This window comes from Physeter macrocephalus, chromosome 16 (assembly GCF_002837175.3).
Source record: "Physeter macrocephalus isolate SW-GA chromosome 16, ASM283717v5, whole genome shotgun sequence".
Taxonomy (NCBI): Eukaryota; Metazoa; Chordata; class Mammalia; order Artiodactyla; family Physeteridae; genus Physeter; species Physeter macrocephalus.
The window spans coordinates 87,494,807-87,516,687 of record NC_041229.1 but is presented as its reverse complement, the minus strand read 5'-3'; positions in this window follow the sequence as shown (position 1 = coordinate 87,516,687).

Sequence of the window (21,881 nt, the reverse complement as noted above, 5' to 3'; positions counted from 1 at the left end):
TGGAGCCAAATTACCCTTCAAAAAAACTTTAGCAATTTACACTCTTACTAAAGTGTCTTTCCCTAAACCCTTGCCTACACTGAATAGTGTCAAGCTAATCTAATCAGTGACAAATTCTTAATCTCTTTGCTATTTTAATTTGCTTTTCCCAGATCACTAATGAGGTTGAACACCTTTTCATACATTTACTAGCCATTTGTAATTCTGTGAATCATGTTTGTATCTTTTGATGACTTTTTAATGTTTAGAACTCTGTGTTTTAGTCATAACTGCTTGACTATAAAATATGTGGCAAATATTTTTTCTCTATCTGTTATCCTCAAGATGCTTTAATCATAAGTAGATTCTTGAGACCAAAGGATTCTTCTGTTGACTTAAGTTAGTATCTCCAGAAAACAGAGTAATGAATTACACATTAGTCAACAAATTTGCTATAACAAATTATCCTCAAATTTCTGTAGCTTCATTTAATAAAAAATTTATTTTTCTTTCTTTTTAAAAAATTTTATTTATTTAATTTATTTATTTTTGGCTGTGTTGGGTCTTTGTTGCTGCGCACGGGCTTTCTCTAGTTGCGGCGAGCGGGGGCTACTCTTCGTTGCGGTGCACGGGCTTCTTATCGCGGTGGCTTCTCTTGTTGCGGAGCCCAGGCTCTAGGTGCACGGGCTTCAGTAGTTGTGGCACACGGGCTCAGTAGTTGTGGCTCGCGGGCTCTAGAGTGCAGGCTCAGTAGTTGTGGCACACGGGCTTAGTTGCTCCGCGGCATGGAGGATCTTCCCGGACCAGGGCTCGAACCCGTGTCCCCTGCATTGGCAGGCAGATTCTTAACCACTGCGCCACCAGGGAAGCCCTATTTTTCATTCTTGAAACACTCCAACATGGGTGTTCCTGTTCAGCTCTTCTCAAAGTGACTCATGGTTCCAGGATCCTTTTACTTTATGACTCTGCTCTCCTCTAGATTCTTGAAGTTTTCTCCATTCCGCTGGCAGATGGGGAAGGAGAGAGCAGAGGATCTCACAGGATGTTTCACAGACCAGGTTTGGAAGTGGCATACATCACTTGCCCTCTTATTCCTTTGGCCAGAGCATAATCATGTCATAAAGAAGACTAGAAATGAGATCTAGCTATGAGCCTACAGAAGTCTCTGCTACAATAAGTGGAGCACACCGACATCTCAGCAAATAAACTTCTCCAAATCTCACTGTGTTATTGAAGGCAGTCTAGTGACTCTTGAGTAGAGAGCATAGGATGATCTCTACCAAAGAGTTTTCAACACACAGAGTGCTGTTTGAATGTCAAGGATCACGATTCCATTGACGTCTTTAACTCTTCCTTATGGAACAAAATTCAAAGTCTCTTCAAAGGGACAAGGGATTCTTCTGAATTCTTTTACAAGAGGAAAGGATAATCTCTCTCTCAATCCTAAAACATTTCTGGAGGTTTCCTTGCCCTTGTTAGACTCAGAGGCTTTGCGTGGGGTGTTTGGGTGGAGGGGCCAGGATCAGGCAGCTCCAGCAAGGGCAGGGCCTACGGGTCATGAGATGGGGAGGCGGTTGGCTGAGAGCTCACAAGCTAAGCTAGAGCTGGGGTGGAGGTGAAATAAATGTTTCAGTGTTGGGGAATCACTGTGGAGGCTGGTGAGGGGTGAGCTTTGGGAATGTAATTCTTGTAAGGGGTGACCTTAATAATAGACAGATTAGGGCAGAGGGGGGAGAAAGTTAAGAACAGCCTGGAACGTGGATTTCTGACCCATGTTTAAAATGGGTAGGAGAGGGGCAAATGCTAAGGCTGGTGATGGAAACAGCATTCAGAATTGCTTTCTAAAAGTGCCGTGTGAATTTCCAGACAAATAAAACATTTTATAATCTTCAGCAGCCTTGACTCTAGCACAGCTCTTCTACACCTTGGCCACTGTGATGTTCTCTCAACCCAAGACTTTATGACATTAGGAAGTAGCGCTTCACCATCTGGACGACCAACCACCTGCAGGGATTATCCTGGGGCTGCTGTTTGGTGCAGGGGCACTGAAAATATTTGGCTACTCAGAGAAGTGATATATAGACATTCATAACTAGAATGGCAGTGAATGACCTCTGACCTTGTGACCAATGTTCACATTCCATTAGATGGGCTGTTGAAGTCAGCAAGAGTCATGCCCTCTTCTTTTATAAGGGGTAATTAGTCCCAGGACCAAGTGAAAGAAGGCAGCAACTTCTCGCCAAACTCCTCAGGCTCCAGTGATGTTCCTGACCTTGGGCAAGTTACCTTCTCTCCCTAGGACTGTTTTACCATCTGAAAAAATAGGGTAGAGTCTGTGGGGGTGACTTACTCTTCCAGCTGTGACTTTCTAGGAACCTAAATACAACGTATGAAAACCAGAGTTTTCAGGAGAAGGTAGGTTCTGCCCCAATGTGATCAGGGTGGTCTTCCCATTGCTGAGCTCATGTATAACCCAGTAGTCTTTATGAAACCCTAGACTGCTCAAGGGCCTTAAAGTCTTCCTTATCACTCACATTGGAAGACAAAGATGTCCCAGGGGGATGCTTACTGCTCTGTTCTGGTGGCTTCACTCCCTGGTACCCCTCCACATCCCAATCCCAACACATCACTGATTTCTCTCTTGTGGCTTCTCCCTGTTTGAGTCATCCTTTCAAATAAATCCATGTTGGCGGCGCCCTGGCTTTAAATTTTGGCTTCTCTCTATATCATGGGGTCCCCCATTCTCTCTGAAACTACACACCAAAGTTCATGGTTAAGTCCTAACCAGTCTTGCAAAGGCTTAGAGTCCCAGGTGTCCCCATGGAGAGAGAAATTGGACAGTTGTTGGGCATCACAACACTTGCTCTGGTTTTTCTGTTTGACCAAATTTCAGAGGGTGGCAGATGGTGGTCAAATGACCTTTAGCTCTGAGAGGCCAAGAATCAGCTCTGTGAGAAGGTGTATTTTTTAAAAATCTATTATTTGTTTGGCTGTGCTGCACGGCATGTGGGATCTTAGTTCCTTGATCAGGGTTTGAACCCGCACCCCCTGCAGTGGAAGCGTGGAGTCTTAACCACTGGACCACCAGGGAAGTCCCAAGGTTATCGTAATATTTTCAGGTCTAGGATATTGCTATCATTACAAAGGAAAAAAAACCAGGATGCACTGTTTGGGGCCTTATATGGGGCTGAGAGTAATCAGGATGATGAACCCTGAGCATATTTTTCCTTATGCCACCCAGCCCCTTCTAATTCAATAATCAGGAAAGGCTAGTATTATGGAGGGAAGTGTTACATTTGTTAGTTAACTTCTTCACCATGGCTGGCACACGCTGACACGACTCTCCACTCTGACCAGATCTTAATTTCCTCCACTTTGTAAAGGCACATCTGGGAAAGAAAAATGAACCTACCAACCCAGAGAGACAACTGTGGGAGAGAAGCTCCTTTGTGGCAAGAGAGAATTTTCTAGAAGAACTTTCTCATTCAGGGAACCCACCCTGGGCTGTGGGCTCGATGAGGGCAGGGTCCATGTCTTAGTCACCATCGTTTCTGGTGCACTTTGGGTGTCAGCATCTAGAATGAACAGGTGAATCCAGGCCTGCCCCACAATGTCCATGACGGATGCTCCCAGGGCTGAGATGCCCTCTTTGATAAGTAAAGCCCCACAGTGTTTGCCCTACAGTTTGGCTCTTACTGTCCTATTCTGTTGTGTTCTAAATCTCACCCTGTTTCTTACTGTTGGCATTGAACATGGTTTTTGAGATCTAGCCTTATTCCTAGATGTAAATTATGGTTTCTGACTGCTGTGTAAGATTTCATTATATATTATACCAAACTCTCTAGAGATGGATATCTAGGTTGCCTCCGACAGCTAACTCTAGCTCCCAGCCATCCCAAGCTCAAAGTATTTCCTCATACTTGTCTTCTTCCAAAATGCAATCTGACTTTAGTGTTTACTTGAATGGTTTCAATCACAAATTCATTGCTTTCTTAGTGTGTAAGTTCCCTTCGAGCAGATGATCATAGTCTCTACCTCTTAGGGTGGTTGGTATAGATGAGATTATGTGAGTGAAGTGCTTAGCACATTATCTGGCAAGCAGAAAATTCTCAGTAGATGGTATAATCCTTCTAGAGCCTAGAACACATTAGGACTTCAATAAATAGCAATTACAAGAATGAATGTTTAATTACCTCTGGTGATTTGGGGTCTCCTTCCCCGTAAAGCTCGGTCCCAGAACACTTGAAACATTCGGTATTCATTCAGGAGATAGTAATTACAATACTCACCATTAATCCTCTCAAATTGTTCCCCTTTTACAGATGATAAAACTGAAACTCAGAGAGGTTTTGCATCTTGCTTATGATCATTCAGCATAGGTAGTGGCAGAATTGGGGCTTAAACTGTGGTCTAACTCCAAAGCTTCTATTTTTAACCACCCTGCTGTATCACCACCCCTGGCGAAGCATGCTTAGATTATTACTACTTCAGCAGCAATAGCTTTTATTTTCTCTGTGTGCGGGTAACAAAGAATTTAAGATTCAATTAATATTTACTGAGACCTCACATGTGCCAGGCCCTGCCAGGGCCATGTTTAAGGGACATTTGTGTAAATTACTGAAAGATGCTCCCTGGGTGGATTCAGCAGTGGGCACATGGCTTGTCCCCTACCCTGGGCCCCTGTGTGCAGTACTCAAACTGCCCAAGTGTATGCCGTACCCCTGGGAGCATTCTGCTTGTTTCCTCCGTGCCGTGCCACTGAAACTTCCTCTCCACAACAGTCCTACGGGGCAAATACAATTCTGCTGGACAGATGAAGAGACTGAGGTTCAGAGTTGTGACATTTCAAGGTGACATGGTCTCAAGGCGCAGATCCGGTGTTCAAATGGGAGTTCTCTGGTTTCAAATCCAGAGACTGGCTAAATATAAAGCAGAGTGATCGAATGGGGTCCCATGTAGGAAAGGAAAAGAGATTCAGGAATCACTGGGCAGAACCTGCCAAGTTTGACAATTACTGCTGGGGTGATCCTCATGCTTTGATGTAGCTGCCTCCCTGGTGAGTGATGGATGTGTGGTCCCCCATCAGAGCTCCAGAGGAGACAAAGTTCCAGGCAGACTGAAACCACCGTCTGGTGAGCTTAGGGCTGTGGAATGTGAGTGCTTGAAGGCTGTTATGAGCTCCTGGAATAGGCTTCAGGTTTCAGGGCACACACTGCTTCTTCTGCACGAGGGATTAGTAAATATACCTGCAGGTACAGAGTAGCACATGCTCAGCCGAGGGCCAAGAGATCCTGCCAGTGGCTCAGTGGAGAGGGACAGGCTGTTGGGTAGTGAGGTGAAGATGAGGCCCCTGGAGAAAGCCAGACTGGGCTTGCCCTCCGGCTTGGCACTTACGAGCCAAACTCTCAGAGCTTTGGTGTCCTCATCTCCTCCCTTATTCCTCTGTGACTTTTCTAGTTCTTTGGAGATTGAGTTTATGATCTCCCTGAAGATACACCCATGCTCCAGAGTCAAATCAGGACCTCTGATTTTAGAATGTTCTACAAAATCATTATCTCAAAGAGGTATCTGCCCCCCGCCTCCCGCCATGTTCATAGGAGCATTATTCACAATAGCCAGGATATGGAAACAACCTAAGTGTCCGTAGATGGCTGAATGGATAAAGAAAATTTGAGATATATAAATAAGAAAGTAAAGTGTATATAAATGTGGTATTCATATATATATATATATGAATATTTACTATTCAGCCTTTAAAGAGGAGAAAATTCTGTCATCTGCAGCAAACATGGGTGAACCTGGAGGGCATTAAGCTAAGTGAAATAAGCCAGACAAGGAAAGACAAATAACCCATAGTATCACTGATGTGTGGAATCTTTAAAAAATTTGCCAAACTCATAGAAATAGAGGGTAGAGAGAGGCTGGGGGTGGGGCACTAGGGAGGGGTTGGTTAAAGGGTACAAACTTTCAGTTACAAGATGAATAAGGTCTGAGGATCTAATGTATAAGATGGTGACTAGAGTTGATAACACTGTATTTTATGATTGAAAAGTGCTAAGGGAATCGAACTTAGATGTTTTCTCTCACACACACAAAAGATAAATACTCGAGGTGCTGGGTGTGCTAATTAACTCTATGGCAGGAATCCTTTGACAATGTATACGTGTATCAAATCATCACGTTGTATACTTTAAATATCTTACAATTTTGTCAATTATATCTTGGTAAAGCTGGGGGGAAAATAATGTTGTTCTAAAGCACTGGGGATTTTTCTGCCAGTGAAGGAGATGTGTATTTGGATGGGCTATTCTCGTTACTCTGTAGGTATCCTTCCCTCCGAAGCTGGGGACTCCCTGCCCCCTTCCCCGCCCCCCACCCACCCCGCGCCCAAACTATGTTACGTGCTGGAAATATTGTCGTAACCATTCCTACTTCGAGGAAGTTTACATCTAAAGGGAGGCAGACTAATAAATAAGCATTTATAATCCAGCATAATAAGAGCTAAAATAGGCACTGCAACACTGGGGGGAATCAGAGAAGACTTCCTGGAGGAAGTGATATCTAACCTGAGTCCTGAAAGATGAGTAAAAAGCAGAATGGGAAAAGAGTTCCAGGTGGAAGGCACAGTCTGCGCAAAGATCCAGAGCAAGTCAAAGCCAGCTTGTTTGAGGAACAGAAAGATTGGGAAACAAAAGACCCCACAGGGTTGGTTTGTCTGTTTGGCTACATTCATGCTTTTGGACTTTATTCTGGGGACCACAGGAGGCCTGGAAGGAATTTGAACAGGGATTAACCTGCTCTGAAGTTGAGAAAGACCACTTCGGCCTGATGCAGAAGACAGCGGGGGTGGGGCAGAGACTGCATGCCGGGAGATTTGTTAGAAGGCTGTTCAGATGTGGGATTATTTAAGGAAACCTAAAAATCCAAGTCTAACTGTGCTCCTCAGGAGAAAAACCTTCCTTCTCCCACCCCAGAGTAGTCACATCTGGAATCTTTGGAATCTCTATGATCTTGGAGGCCAGTGAGAGCCTATAGTTCTCCGGGCTCCCAGGCCAGTGCTGTGCTCCAAACCTTCCCCATCTGTTTCCCTTCCAAGAATCAGTCCTTTCCCCCAGCAGCTTTTCCTTCCAGCATCCCCAATGGCCTTCAGACTGATCACGCGTATTTCTTCCTATGCCCTTTAGTTTCCCTTCTGACTCTTCTCTGATTTTCTCTTGACCTCCCCGTGGCAGACACAGAGATAAATCTTTTGGCTTCTTGGTGGGAGAGTTTAGTCTCGTTTCCAGCTCTGGCAGAGGCAGCAGCTTCACTCTGGCCTGGGACCGTGCCGAGGGGCAGTGAAGGAGCTCTGGCTGCCGGAAGTTCTTGCTATGGATTCGAAGATGGAAAGAGAAACTGATTCTGGTCCCTTCTGTCAGTAATGTGGTACCCTGTCTCATGGTTCTCAACCCAGACTGCAGAATAGAATCACCTTCTGTGGACTTAAAAAAAAATGGCCTGGTTCCTCAGAGATTCTGATTTAATTGTCACAGGAAGAATCCAAGTATCTGTAGTTTTCAAAGCTGCCTGGCTAATTCTAATATGTAGGCAGGATGGAGAACCACAGCAGTCTTAGCATCACATTTCAGAGATAAGATGACACTTAGGTGGATTGTAGGCTCTGGCTTTTTTTTTTTTTTTTTTTTTGTGCTGGGCTTACCTTGGACAAAGCATAGCCTCTCTGAGCCTCATCTATTCCCTCCTCTGGACAGGGAGGTTAATAGCACCTATCTCTTAAGATGGTTGTGAACCTGCGGAGTCAAGCATTTGCATTGCCTGGTACAACTTTTTTTTCTCATGCCCAGCTATTTTAGTGTGAGTTGGATGACCAGATTTTTAAGACTCAACTGTGAGAGAAGATGTACTATATGAGGGAGAAAGGTACAGGGTTAAAATTTTTGCAAAATGATTAAATAGAATAAGTTTGTCTCCAAGGTCCCCACCTCCGTTTCCACTCCCTGTGCCCTAAGGCTTTTAGACAGGATTTGAAGCCCCTGGAGGTCCCTCAGTACCAAGCATGCATCCCCAAGGAGGATGGAGAGAGGATTCTTCTGTAAAATTTTCCTTTAATAAGTGGTTTCAACGCCATTATAAAATAAGACTTTCCATTGCTTTCCTGCCAAATGTGTTTCATTGGTCTCTAGATGTAGCCTGTGTGGTCTTTTCCTATGGGTGGGCTCAGAGTCCCCGCCCATTCTATCTTCTGTGATGAAGGGGGGTAATGATACATAGCATGGCAGGGGCAAGAGTGAGTCCTCCCAGGCACAGTTAGCTCGGTAAAGAACTCTGCCTCCTTACTCCCATTGTCACAAATGTGTTTTCCTGGGCACAGCAGAAATGTCAGTGGAAGAGGGAAAGGTCAGTGCAAACTCATCACCACTCCAGGAAAAATAGCTTGCAACACGCTCTTCATAATAAGAAGAGGGATGTGTCTCTCTCAAGACATTTGAGACTCAGAGATTGGGAGAGGTGCTCTGGAACAGCTGAAACTGAGTTCTGAAGAGGTGCTCAGAGATCCAAGTGACAGCTGATGGGAGAAGCCCACGCCTTCACAGTGGTTGTGATAGAATTCTAACTCAAAGGATATTGCCTTTCCATAGAGACCTTCGTTAAGATGGAAAACAAACAATGCTTTCAAATCTGAGCCCTTAATGGATTAAGCTGAAGAGTCCAACAGCAGTTCAGTTTCTGAAAGTCAAGCTATTTTAAGAAGCAATATATTATCCCAAAGAATTTTTCAGTGCTATGACAGAACCTGGATGTCCTATGCACTGACTCACTTCATAATTCAATAAACATTTACTGTTCCAATGAGCGTTTGTTTCTTCTCCTTTACCACAAATACATCACAGGAGCAGATCTTTCAAATTGCAGGCATTGACTGGTGATGAAACTGCTTCTCACACAGGCAACTCAACGTAGCATGATCCAGGGCGAGTAGCTACACGAATTTAATTGTGTGTCTTGGAAATTGAATGACCAATTCACTGTGTAAAAAGCTTTATTGCAAAATTTAAAACTATCATAGCTTTGTATTAATTATTATCAATTATAAAAAATTAATGCTGACATATAATAATTTTTACTTATAAAATTATTATGACGTCAGCATTAATTTTTATCATTTTCATAAAACTTTATTTAATAAAGGTTAATCGCTTTTATGAGCCAACCTGGCAAAACAGTTAATGAGATAAAATATGTCAAGTACTTAGCACACGACATTTAAATAAGCAGGCAAGAAATGATGGTTCTCATTTTATCATGGGAAAATTATAATTTTTCCAAAAGATAAAGGCATTTTGAAAAAAACTTGATTTTTTCAGAAGAGTAATAAAAATGGTGCAAGTCTAATGGCTAGTCTGATTATCTAGGAATCACAGTATCCATGAAATTCAGGTCTAGATATTCACTGACACTGTCATTTTGATTGGTTTTGCCCTCTCTTGAATGACTAATAGTATTAGCAACAACTATTGCAACTATTATTATTCTAAATATTAATATTAGTAGTAGTGGTGGTCATAACTGTAGTTGGTGTCATTTATTTCTACTTGCCCAGTATCCCAGCCCCCTGATTTTGGAAGTATCTAGATTATCCTTTGGATAATTACCCTTCCCCATTGGCTTTGGTCTTCGTTGGGATGTCAAAGTGTACACCTTCCATTGGAAGGTGACTCAGAGATGGTGGAACTGTTTCATCCTTACAGCAACACGTTGAAGATACCATCCAATGATTCCTGTGACTTACCTGGGGGCTCTTCTGTCTCCTGCTTCCTAGTTCTTTCCAAAGCTTGGCCATTCAATTTATCCTTTGATTCTGTCAACTATCTCAGAACTACTCAATATATTTTCTTTTTTTTTTTAAGTTAGCCAGAGATGATTCGCTTTGCTTAATAATCAAAAACCCTAAATAATAAGGTAATATTAGTAATAGTAGCTCTGATTGTCATTGTCATTATTTTCAAAGTCATAGTAGTAATAGCTACCATTTACTTGCTATGCGTTATGTTCTAGGGACTATTCAAAGCATTATCTTATTGCATCCTCATAACAATTCAGTGGATGTACACTGTTCTTTCCTTTTGCATATGAGATAACTGTAGGTCGGAGAGATTAAGTAATTTGCCCATAGCTAGCAAGCTGTGCTAGCAAATGCGGCATCTCCAGCTCTGGCACCAACACCCTCAATCACTATGCTACTTTTCTATTACATGACTCAGATGGGATGTGCCTGGCAATGTGCTAATCACTTTACATCAATTACCTCTTATTTTTCACAAAAACAATCATGTCTCAGTATGGGTTCTGATTTCAGCCATACAGATGAGGAAACAGGGGCTCAGATGAGTTAAATGCTTTGTGCAAGGTCACTGAGCTACTAACATTCCAGAGCAAAGCTATCCAGCAAGAAAGGTCTGAGCCTGTCGGCAGAGGGATGAAGAAACAGGCCAGGTCTGTCCAGACTTAACCTCACTTGCTGTTAACAGAACAAAAGAACCTTAAAAAGATGCTGAGAACCAGGCTGCCTTCAGAGCAGTCCCAGGAGGCTTCAGCGGAAAGGGAAAACTTCCTTGTACTGAGATAACTTTGAAACCCTCATTTCTTGGCCAGTTTTGTTTTGTTTTTTTCTCTTTTCTTCTTTGAAATTCCAGGCCTGATTAGATCATGCTCTGGACTTGAGTCGGCCAAGGGCCATGCTTTAAATCACTGTGATACTGATGACCTTACAAGAACATCTTAAAAGGATAAATCTATTTGTTTTACACTGAGATAATGGAAAATAAAGCAACCTCTGCCCTCTCCAGGAGACCTTGCTTGCCAAGTTGGTTTCTATAACATACTTTTACAGTTGATTTATCTGCTCTGAAAAATGAGATTTAAAAACTAAAAAATAAAGAAGCCCTCAGTGGTGCTTGTGCTAAAACCAGTGGTGAAAGCCAAGAACATCATCGTAGACCCTGTTACCAGAATCGGCAGGTTGATGTGTTTCCATACATGGGAACAAAGGCCTCAAATTCCACTGAGTCTGGAGAGACTTTCAGGGGCTGTATTTTTAGGCCTGTGTTAGGAAATGAATGATGTAGAAGGCACTCGTGTGGCTGCTGTTTGGCCTCCACCACCAACACCAAATCCCACCAGCATTTATGGCCCTCGCCCCCAGACTTCTAGGTCCGCGGGTTGGAAATTCAGAATTTGTGACCTGAAGGTGGATAAGGCCATTTTAACAGAATTATCTGGCTGGGATGATTTTCTAGAATATGCTGATGGGGATGGCATGGGGAGTAATCAAAGTGATGACAGAAGAACAAGTCATTTCTGCTTTGCCTTTTGTAGCAGTTATTTCTAGACCAAACCAACTTTTTCATAAATTTCAGAAGCATGGAAGGATGAGATTGTCATTGGACTACACAAGGGCGCGCCTGCCAGCAGGTGGAGGTCATTGGGCACCATCTTGGAAACTGGCTACCACTTAAGACTGGCTACTGTATAAGCCTTAAGGATAAAAGCCCTTGACATGGTCCACAGGGACCAGCTTGCCTCACCAGCCTCCACTCCTTGATGCTCTCTGGGCTCCATTTCACACTGGTCTTTTTTCAGTTCCTTGCATGTAACGTGTTCCATCCCAGTCTGCCTTTGCAAGTGTTGATCCCTCACCTGGAATGTTAATGTATTACTCTGTGTCATCACTACCTCTTCATCCTTTAAAGCTCAGCTCCACCAACACATCCCCCGGGAAGCCGTCCCTGATCCCCTAGACTAGGTCTGGTCTTCTGGTCCCTTGCATTATATTGCTAATAACTGAGTCATCGATTAATTGATTAATCATTAATTAATACTTACAGGAATGTATGGTCTGACTTGTGTTCTCTGGGTGACCAGCAGGGAGCACAGATCATAAAGTCAGACCCAGATTCCAGGTTTCTTCACTCAGAACGCTGGGTTCATACTCTTCATAACCACTTTTTAATCCCTATTCCTAGGGGGAGAAAAATGACCATTATTGTACCTTGTCCTTATACAAGGCTCTTTTCATTAGTTCTAAAAATAGAATCATGCTGATTTTCCAGACTAAGCATCTAGCCTATATTTTTGCTTCCAGGCCCCCTACATTAACCACAAGAAAGCACTTTCATTAAAGTGCGTTATTTTATTCCCTTATCAATTTGATTCCTATTTGTCAGGAAGTATAGAGTTTTAAAAGTTACCAGCAACACTGTTTGTTACAGGTTTTCTTTGGAGATCAAGCCCTGCTGCTAGAATCCATTGCAGGGAAGAGTTGGAGAAAAGAATTCTCTGTTTTTCCGAGTACGGTGGTTTGGCATACTGGATGAGCCACTTGGAGCAGAGCTCTTAGTCCTCTGCTTTTTTTTTCACTCAACTCACACACACACACATACACACACACTCACTCCTTTGATTTATTTGCTAGGATGATGTAAACGGAAATTACAGAATCATATATGCGTGTGTGTGTGCACGCGCGTGCTGGTGGGGGAAGTAGGGATGTCTGAGCTGAGCCTAAAATGGAATTCAAATATGTCTGTAGAAGTGGTGGGAGGACCACTTGGAGGTGATTTGCAGGAAGGCTTTCCCACCCCTCACTGGGAAGGAAGGGGGATGAAGTCAGACATGGCCTGTGTCTTACTCCTGTGGAAAGGAAGCTCCTAAGGGAAAGAAAGAGGAACTGTTTGTATTATACAACAGACTCCATGACCCTCGAGGGCACAGGCAGGGCCTTTTGGAGGTCTGGGTGACCCTGTGTGACTCTGAGTGGGGAGGGGGGTCATAGCCTCACTTAGGAGTGGACTGAACTTGGAAGCCCAGCAGCTTGGGAGTAGTGGCAGGTAGCACCTTTGTGTGGACATTGGCATTGAACTAGTGTCAGCAGCGTTCAGAGGCCACATGGTGAGCTCTCAGGGGGCTCTAGATGCAGGTGGCATAGGTGGGGAAGAGAAGAACCCAGTGGCTGCAACTGGATGTGTTGTGTCTGCGGTAGCTGACTGATTTGTGATCGCCAGGGAGACACCCCCAGGGGACACCAGGACACAAGAGGCTGAGATCTCATGGGGGCTGATGAGCTCTAAGATCTTATGGAAGAAAGAGCCAGTGATGTGTGGGAATGGCTGTAACAGTGAGCTTTATCTAGCCATCCACCAGAGAGGCTGAGAAAAGGGTTTCTTTGTATAGAATAAACCACTGAAGTTAGAGGCTAAGAGAGACCTTAGGTCATATACTCCAACCCTTCACTTTACTGAGGAGGAAGCAGAACCCAGAGAGAAAGGCAAGCTTTCCAAGGGCAGACAGTTAAGATGGAGACCTGAGTTCTAGCCTTGTTGTCTCTTGGTACCTAAAGGAGTTTGGAGGAACTAGGTAGATCACTGATAGTTCCCTAAGACCACTGAGACTTGGGGGTGGACTGATGCTAAGAGACAAGCAGGCCTTAGATTGGGTGGCTCCATGTCGTGTGGCTGGAGGGACAGAAGAAAGCCAGCATGCCCAAAATGTCTCCCCTGATGGCACACCCTGGACTCAGAAATGCCCTCCTTCAAGGTCATTCCTTTGGTTTGAAGGCGTGTGCTTAGCAAAGATGCTTTCTTGGGAGAGTTGGACCCCATGAGTAAGCATGGGAGGAGTTGGAGAAGGGAACAGCAGAGATGCCAGGCCTGGGTGAGGCCTGGGAGGGGAGGTCCACAGAGATGCAAGAGAGGTGAGCAGATGCTAAAATGGGGAATGGGTGGAAACAAAGGACCATGACAAAAAATGGGCCACTTCTCACTTTAACTGGGCCCTGAGCCCATTTCCCATGCTCCCTCCAGGCAGGTTTCAAGTGGTCCGCTGTGCATCCGTCATGTGCTGGAAAATCCCCTTTGCCCTGCTGAAGTGCTGTCCTAGCCTGACCTCATGCTTAGGTTCTTGAGCCTTGCTTCACTGCAAAGAGAGAGGGAGAGGAGAGAAGAGAGGAAAACAAAAGAAAAGAGGGAGTAGAGAATGAGAGTAGAGAGAGGCGGAGAGCAGAGGAGGGAGAGATGTACTGAGACACACAGAGAAAGAGCAGACATAGGCCATAAATTGCTTCCAGGGTGTAAGGAATGACAGACACCCACTTTCAGGACCTTCTGGGGCCACTGTTTAAAAGCATCCAGCCATCTGGCCGCAGGTGGGCCTCTCACCTGACTCCCATTAGAGCTCCTTGCCTCTGGAAACTGGCATGATTTATGGGTCCCTCTGGACTCATGGCCAGACAGCCACCCCTCACCCATCACATCCTCCCTGACCCCGAATTGCCCTTCTTCTTGCACGTGGTGCAGCAGGTGGATTTGAATTTCTAATGACTGCAGACACCTGTGTTTCCCTGAGGCTCTTGCTGTGGTGATGGAGAACAGATCCAGGCTGTACCCAGAAGGGAGAGCTCAGTGGAGGAAATATGAGAGACAGGCTTGAGGGAGGCATGACGGGTCACCAAAAGTGTGCACCCTGTTAGATTTCATTAACTGTCTACACTTCCCTCCTGCATTCCACTGGTCACCTGCCCAGAAACACAATTGGAAACACAAATCTTAAAGGAGATCAATTTTCCAATGACATATGATAGGAAAAAAAGGGGTCCGGAGCCAAATCACAGATAAGTGGGCCCAATCCACCAGAGGGACATTCATGAGGATCCCGGTGTCAGTGCAGCTCTGGTCCAGCCTGACTTATGGCTGGGAGCCCCACTGTGAAGGAGAAGGGGGTAAAGCAGGTTTGCAGAGCCCAAGAGAGGCATGCGCCGACTTGGATTAATGGGGGGCCCCTGCCAGATCCCTCCCACCCTCTAAGTCCTTTGGAGAATAGCATGCTTTCCCTGATGACAGCTCTGTTGCAGTTCATAGAAACTCAAGATTGAAAGTTTAAGGCCCATGGTCAAGCCAGCAGTGCAGAGGGAACAGAAGACTTTGTTGCGAGTCCTAAATCCCTCCAGATGCAGCGCAATTTGCTCATCTCCAAGCTGCTTAGCAGAGAGTAACCCCTTCATTGCCAGGGAACATGGTTTGAAAACCCTCTCAGTCAAGTCAAGCTCAGTCCTTGGTGCCAGCTTTCATGGGTCAGCAGTTCCCTGCTGCCGTTGCTGCTTCAGGGGAAGTATTCCGTGCTAAAAGCTTCATGACTCTCCTTTAGAGCCTGCTGGAAGAACTTTTCCTCTATCAATAGTCTAGCCTGTGACCTTAGAGGAGGTAATCTCAGGTCCCTGCCCCAGTCCTACTGGATCAGAATAGTGCCATGTCAGGGGCTCAGCATTGGGCCTGGTTGCCTGCACGTTGGATATTCAGAGGTGGCAGTAGTTGGATTGGCTTTGGTAAGCAGCAGTCCAGGCTGTTGTATCGTGTAACCTCTATCTCTACTACTTTGAACACTCATGTGCCCATCATGTCAGGTGATGACAAATACTGGCTAACGTCATTTTTGTCTACTTGGCTATTCAATGCCTTTCCCATGGTAGATGCATTCTTTCTACCGTGATCACCTTTTCTAGTCATCCTTGGTGCTCACTCCCATATGCCTATCCACATGCCTCCAATCATTCAGTCCTTTTCATTTCAGGCTCCTGATCAGCCAGTGAGGCCATTTGCTACTGTCCATGAGACTTGATATATTCTCACTTCTGGCCACTTTTTCTTCCACACAGAGCAGAGGACTAGGTGCACCACTCAAAGCTCCACCCACTGGAAAGATTTTCCCTCAGCTCTGTCATTCGAGTCCACTCCATGATGCCTGGAAGACACCCACCATTCATTTTCAGCTTGTACTCACATTCCAAGATGTCCCATCTGCAAACCAACCGTGAGATTCTTCTCCTTCAGCTAGTTGTTTTGGGAACCTTCCTAACCACGTGGCCATAGGTACAAGCTGAGAGAGTGGTACTGGGCAGTCATGGCAGGTAGCATGGGAGTCTGGGGTTCACACCCATGAACCTTTATTGTGCCATCTGGTCCTGCTTGGGACGCATTTGGGGTGTACCATTTCCATCTTAGAATGGCCTGCTGTGGGCCTGTGTGATTTCATGACTTGGAGGGTCTGGTAGAACTCAGCTCATGATTACTTGACATTCCAGGGTCAAATGTCCCATGTCCACCAGGGCCCAGAAATACTCTAGGATATGTTCCTCAAAAACCACATGCTGCAACTGACATGGCCTTCATCCAGACCCCAGAGCCTATGTTGTAATTCTCCCACTGGGGTTTGTTATAAGATCCTTACTGTATCTTTTCCCACCACTGACACTTCCGATACCAGATTGTCTGCCAGATCGTATCCTCCAAGTGGCAGAGCTACTTGTACCATAGCCTGAACTGACTACAGATTCCTTTCTTGCTCCAGGCCCACACAAAGTTGGCTACCTTTCAGATTTCCCAGTATAAGCACTGTAGTAGTATTGCTAGATGTGGGATGTGTAGCCTCCAGAACCCAACCCAAAAGGGAATGACAGACATCATACCTCATTCTAAGGGATAAAAAATGCAGCAATTTGTCTTTTACTTTGGATAGTATTTCTCAGCATGATCTTTGGACCCCTGAAAACTTTACCAATGTGCCATGCCCCTCCATATTCCTAGGGTTTATCTCCCACCATCTGAAGTGAGCTGTTTCACCAAGGCCCCCAGTGTGCTAGGCAGCTCTTACTCTCCCTTCTCTGTCATTGATAGAATGGGTCAATGTGGTATTCTGAAGGATGTGCAGATGGTCCAGATTTCTTCTGACTATATTGTGACGGCAGAAGAATTAACATAGACCTAGGACAATACTGTAAATACATATTATTGTCCATTCCGTGTGAATGTAAATTGTTCCTGATTCTTTTCTCTGATTGGGATAGAAAAGAACTCATTGGCTGCATACCATTTGCCCAAGTCCATAATAATCTGCTCTGGCAAAGGTACCATGAATGGCAAGACAGCCACTATTGGAACTACTTCTCGGCTGAGTATGTGATAGTTGACAGTCATTCTAGAGTATCCATCTGGTTTCTGCAGGGACCTGACTGGTGAATTAAATTGAGATGTGGAGATATGAAGAAGACCGCCATGACTGCATCAGTAAGATCCTTACGGGTGGCACTAACCTCCAACTTCCCCAGGAATGTGATATTGTTTTTGATTCACTATTTGGGGGAACTGAAGTTTCAGAGGGGAAGGCAATTTCAGAGGCTTTTACTCAGTCTTTCCATTATGATAAACCAAGAATCTCATGTAAGAATTTAAGAGTTGAGTATATCAATCCCAATTATATATTTGGAGACCAGAAAAATCATCACTGGATGGGTGATCCATGGACCCACTGGACCCACTGTAAGTTGGCCTTTGGCCAAAACTCAATATATTAACTTGCTGCCATTTGCCTCAAAGAGGTGGCCATTATGACATTTCATGTCTCCAGATATTGATGTCATCTCAGACTCTGTGTCCAATAACCCTCAAAATGTATGGGTATTTCTCTTTCCCCAGTCATCTGAGTAAATGGTTGTAGGTATTTTAAGGGAAATATTAAGGGAATCATTAGTATATACTTGCCATGGTGTTGCCGTGTACTTCCTTTTGGGGACCCATCCACCTCTGTAGCCAACAGAGTCTGGGTATGAAAACTGGCTCAGGTCCAGGAATTGAGCAAAGTTTATAACTTCTGTTGAGGTGACCACCTTCAGCCTCCTGCTCATTCATTCTTGCCTTTTTTGATTGTATATATTAAACAGCACCTTCTTTGTCTGCCTGTGTCTTTTGTCCCTAGGGGATCCCATGTTCTACTAACCATCTCCACAACTCCTTGTGGGTCAAGCCCCCTTGGCTGCCCCTCCAATCTTGTTGGTTGTGATGGTAATTGTGGGGCCCCCTCATTTCTGGTGATTAAGAACCATTATCTGGATTCTTTTGCTTTGAAGCCTTATCATTCCCATTACTATTAGTAAGCCAAGTTCTGTGACATATTTCCTATAGTCAATCCTAGCCTGTAGAGGAAAGCTACCACTTAATGTCTTAGTGATGCTAATATTCATCTCATCAGCATGTTCTTGATGGCCTTCATGAATAGCACGTTCTCTAGGTCCTTCCATGGAACAAAATTTCTGATGGATCTTCTGTCCTCATGTAATATATCCAATTCAGCATGCCTAGTTCCCTGAGCCATTTAATCCCACTAGTTTCCATGGTACCTTAGGCATTACCACTTGGTCAGTATGGGCTATTTTTTTTTTTTTTTTGATTTATTTCAGCTGTGCTGGGTCTTAGTTGTGGCACGTGGGATCTTCATTGTGGCTTGCGGGATTTTTTTTTTTTAGTTGCAGCATGCGGACTTCTTAGTTGTGGCATGTGGACTCTTAGTTGTGGCATGCATGCAGGATCTAGTTCCCCAACCAGGGATCGAACCTGGGCCCCCTGCATTTGGAGCTTGGAGTGTTACCCACTGGACTGCCAGGGAAGTCCCAGAATGGGCTGTTTTTTTCTCCATGTTTTTAAGAGTTACCTACTAGCAAATTTGCCCGTACCCTAGGGTTCTTGCCAAGGCATTAAATCCATGTTCCTGAAGAGTACTCCAAACTAAATGAACTTTTGCTTGTCCATTCTTATGTCCTGTACTCCTTAATCAAGCACCCTCAAAATCCAACCCCATGGGTACTCCCCTGGTTCATGCTGGTATGTGCTACCTAATTCTTGCAGCTCCATTGGGATTTGTCTCTTTCCTTATGTTCTAAACTGGGAGTATGCTGGAATTTAACCCTATTTTCTGGCCTGGCAGCCAGGACAGGTCTGGGAGAAAGTCCCGAGGAGGACACCTGTTTTCTTGCAATGGGGAGGCCCATGTTGTATCTTCCCACAGGAAGAGGTTCTAGCTCTTAATAGGGACAGATGAGCCGTCTCTGAAAGCTCAGAGGATTCAGGGAAGTCAATGGAACCACAATCTTTGGGGGCATCCATCCAGATGACTCAATCTCATGTTCAGGAGTTCAGATTTTCCCAGGCAGGGCACTGATCTTTGCATAGTAGAGTGGCCGTGACAAAGCATTCCACTCTCTTTGAACCCTGATGACTATAAATATCAGAACCTGAATGCTTCTCAGTCCACTCTCCTACTGCAGGAACTATCAAAGAGGACCACTGGCTTTCACACTTAGTATTTAAATTTGTTAATTGCCCTTAGTTTCTCATTATCCCTCTGTAGGCATCAAATCAACTCAGTTAGTAACCAGCTGTTTCTACAGCTGTTTTCCTTAAGTGTGCTGTTCTTCCATAATGTGCAAAAACCTGAATCTTCATACCAGCCCAGGCATTCCTGTCCACCAGGAGGTCCTTCCAAGTAATCACCTGTGAAATTTTTAGCAATCGGGTTGCCACCTTGTGCCAGGATTATCTATACCTCAGATACCATTTGGGATGGGGCCTTCCTTGCCAGCTGTGTGGCAAGTGATCTAGAACTCAAACTCCCTCTTATCACCTCTTGTTTTTGATTATTCCCAGTATCAGTTGTTGGTTGGTCCCTTTAAGAAGCAGACACCAAGCTAAGTTAGAAGTGCAAGACAGAATTCTAGGTTGTAGAGCCTGTGAAAAATAAAGGGGAGAGAGGCAAGAGTAGGCAGGGAGAGCCTTCAAACTGCTGTGCGGGTCTGACATGGTGAAAAGCCAGGGGAAACACAGGAGGATGGGGTAGGAGACCCTCAGACTGGTACAGCATCCAGGATTTCTTGGTCAGTGTGTTAGGGAACTCTAGTGCAAATATTACCTATAGAGAAGTTCTGCATTGGGTAGAAATGGCCAGGCCCCCATACCCTCACCAACTGGGAATAATGTGGCTTGAGTTCAAATGCTGCAATTAGGTCATTTCTGGGTAGGCTTCAGAGGGTCCACGCATATCCTGAAATTGTAAGCAAAAATCAATATGTGTGTATTTTTCTAGAATCCATAGCTTTTCACTAAGTTTTCAAAGAATTCCCTGATGCCCAGAAGGTAGTGTGACAGTGGTGTGAATTCACTTGGTCATCCCAGCATGTTCTCCTGGCCCCTTTCACGTTCCCTCTTTTCTAAAGAGCTGTGTGCCAGCTACACTGGCCTCCTTTGTGTTCCTCAAGCACTCTAAGCTCATTCCCAACTCAGGGCCTTTGTCTTAGCTGTTCCCTCTGCCTGGGATGCCCTTTCCTCAGATGCATTCAGCTTAAATGTCAGCTTCTCAGAGAGGCCTGCTCGGATTCTGCAAACTAAAGTACCTTCCTCCGTCACTCCTAGCATACTTCTCTGTTTCATTTCTAGCACAGAGCTCTTCCATCTGATCTTCTCTTTGTTATTTGTTTGTGATATATCTTTGCCCAGTAGGATGTAAGCTCCATGAAAACAAGAGTCATTCTCTCCTGTTCACCATGCTTTCCCCATAGCCTAGAATGTTCTTGACATATAGGAGACACTCAAAACGTTTTCTTTTCTTTTTTTATTGAAGTACAGTTGATTTGCAGTGTTGTGTCCATTTCTGCTGTACAGCAGTGATTCTGCTATACACATATATACATTCTTTTTTATACTCTTTTCCATTACGGTTTATCACAGGATATTGAATACATTTCCCTGTACTATACAGTAGGACCTTGTTGTTTATCCATCCTATATATAAGAGTTTGCATCTGCTAATCCCAAACTCCCAAGCCCTCCTTCCCCTAGAATTTTAGAGTTAGAAAGGATCTACACAATATTTAGTCCACTTGTCATTTTACAGATGAGAAAACTGAGGTTCAGAGAGGCCGCATGATTTTCCCCCCACCCCTTGGCAACCACAAGTCTGTTCTCTATGTCTGTGAGTCTTTCTGTTTTGTAGATAAGTTCATTTGTGTCATATTTTAGATTCCACATATAAGTGATATCATGGGGTATGTCTTTCTCTTTCTGACTTACTTCAGGTAGAATGATAATCTCTAGGTCCATCCATGTTGCTGCAAATGGCATTATTTCATTCTTTCAAAATGTTTTCTTAAGAATAAATGCTTGTCTTCTCTGTCCATTAAAATATTTTCCAATGTGTCCCCTTCTTACATTTTTTGTAGCTACTTTATAGAACTATAAATATAGATATAATGATTAATAATCCAGACATGCAGAAACATTCCAGACAATAACAGATCCCTATGCACTAGCCTCAAAGATAGACACATGTTAACATTTGGCTTCAATTGCTTCAATTTCTCCTTCATTTGTTTTATTTTTTAGCTAAAATTTCATAGCTCACATTTTGTGACACGCTTCCTTTTCAGTGGTAACTCCTGCCTTGAAGGTAGTGTATGTCATTTCTAACTATGTTTTAGTAGTTTAATGATATGTGTTTCTATTCACAAACAACGTATGCTATTTTTTTTTACTGAAGTATAGTTGATTTACAATATTGTGTTAGTTTCAGGTGTATAGCAAAGTGATTTATGTATATACATAACTGAATATATATATATATATATACATTCTTTTTTTCAATTTTTTTCCATTATAGGTCATTACAAGGTATTGAATATAATTCCCTGTGCTATACAGTAAATCCTGTTGTTTATCTATTTTATATATGGTAATATGTATCTGTTAATCCCATACTCCTAATTTATCCCTCCCCAGCTTCCCCTTTGGTAACCATACGTTTGTTTTCTATGTCTGGAGTCTGTTTCTGTTTGTAAATAAGTTCATTTGTACTATTTTTTAGATTCCACATGTAAGTGATATCATTTAATATTTGTCTTCCTCTCTCTGACTTATTTCACTTGGTATGATAATCTCCAGGTCCATCCATGTTGCTGCAAATGGCATTATTTCATTCTGTTTTATGGCTGAGTAATATTCCATTGTATATATGTACCATATCTTCTTTAT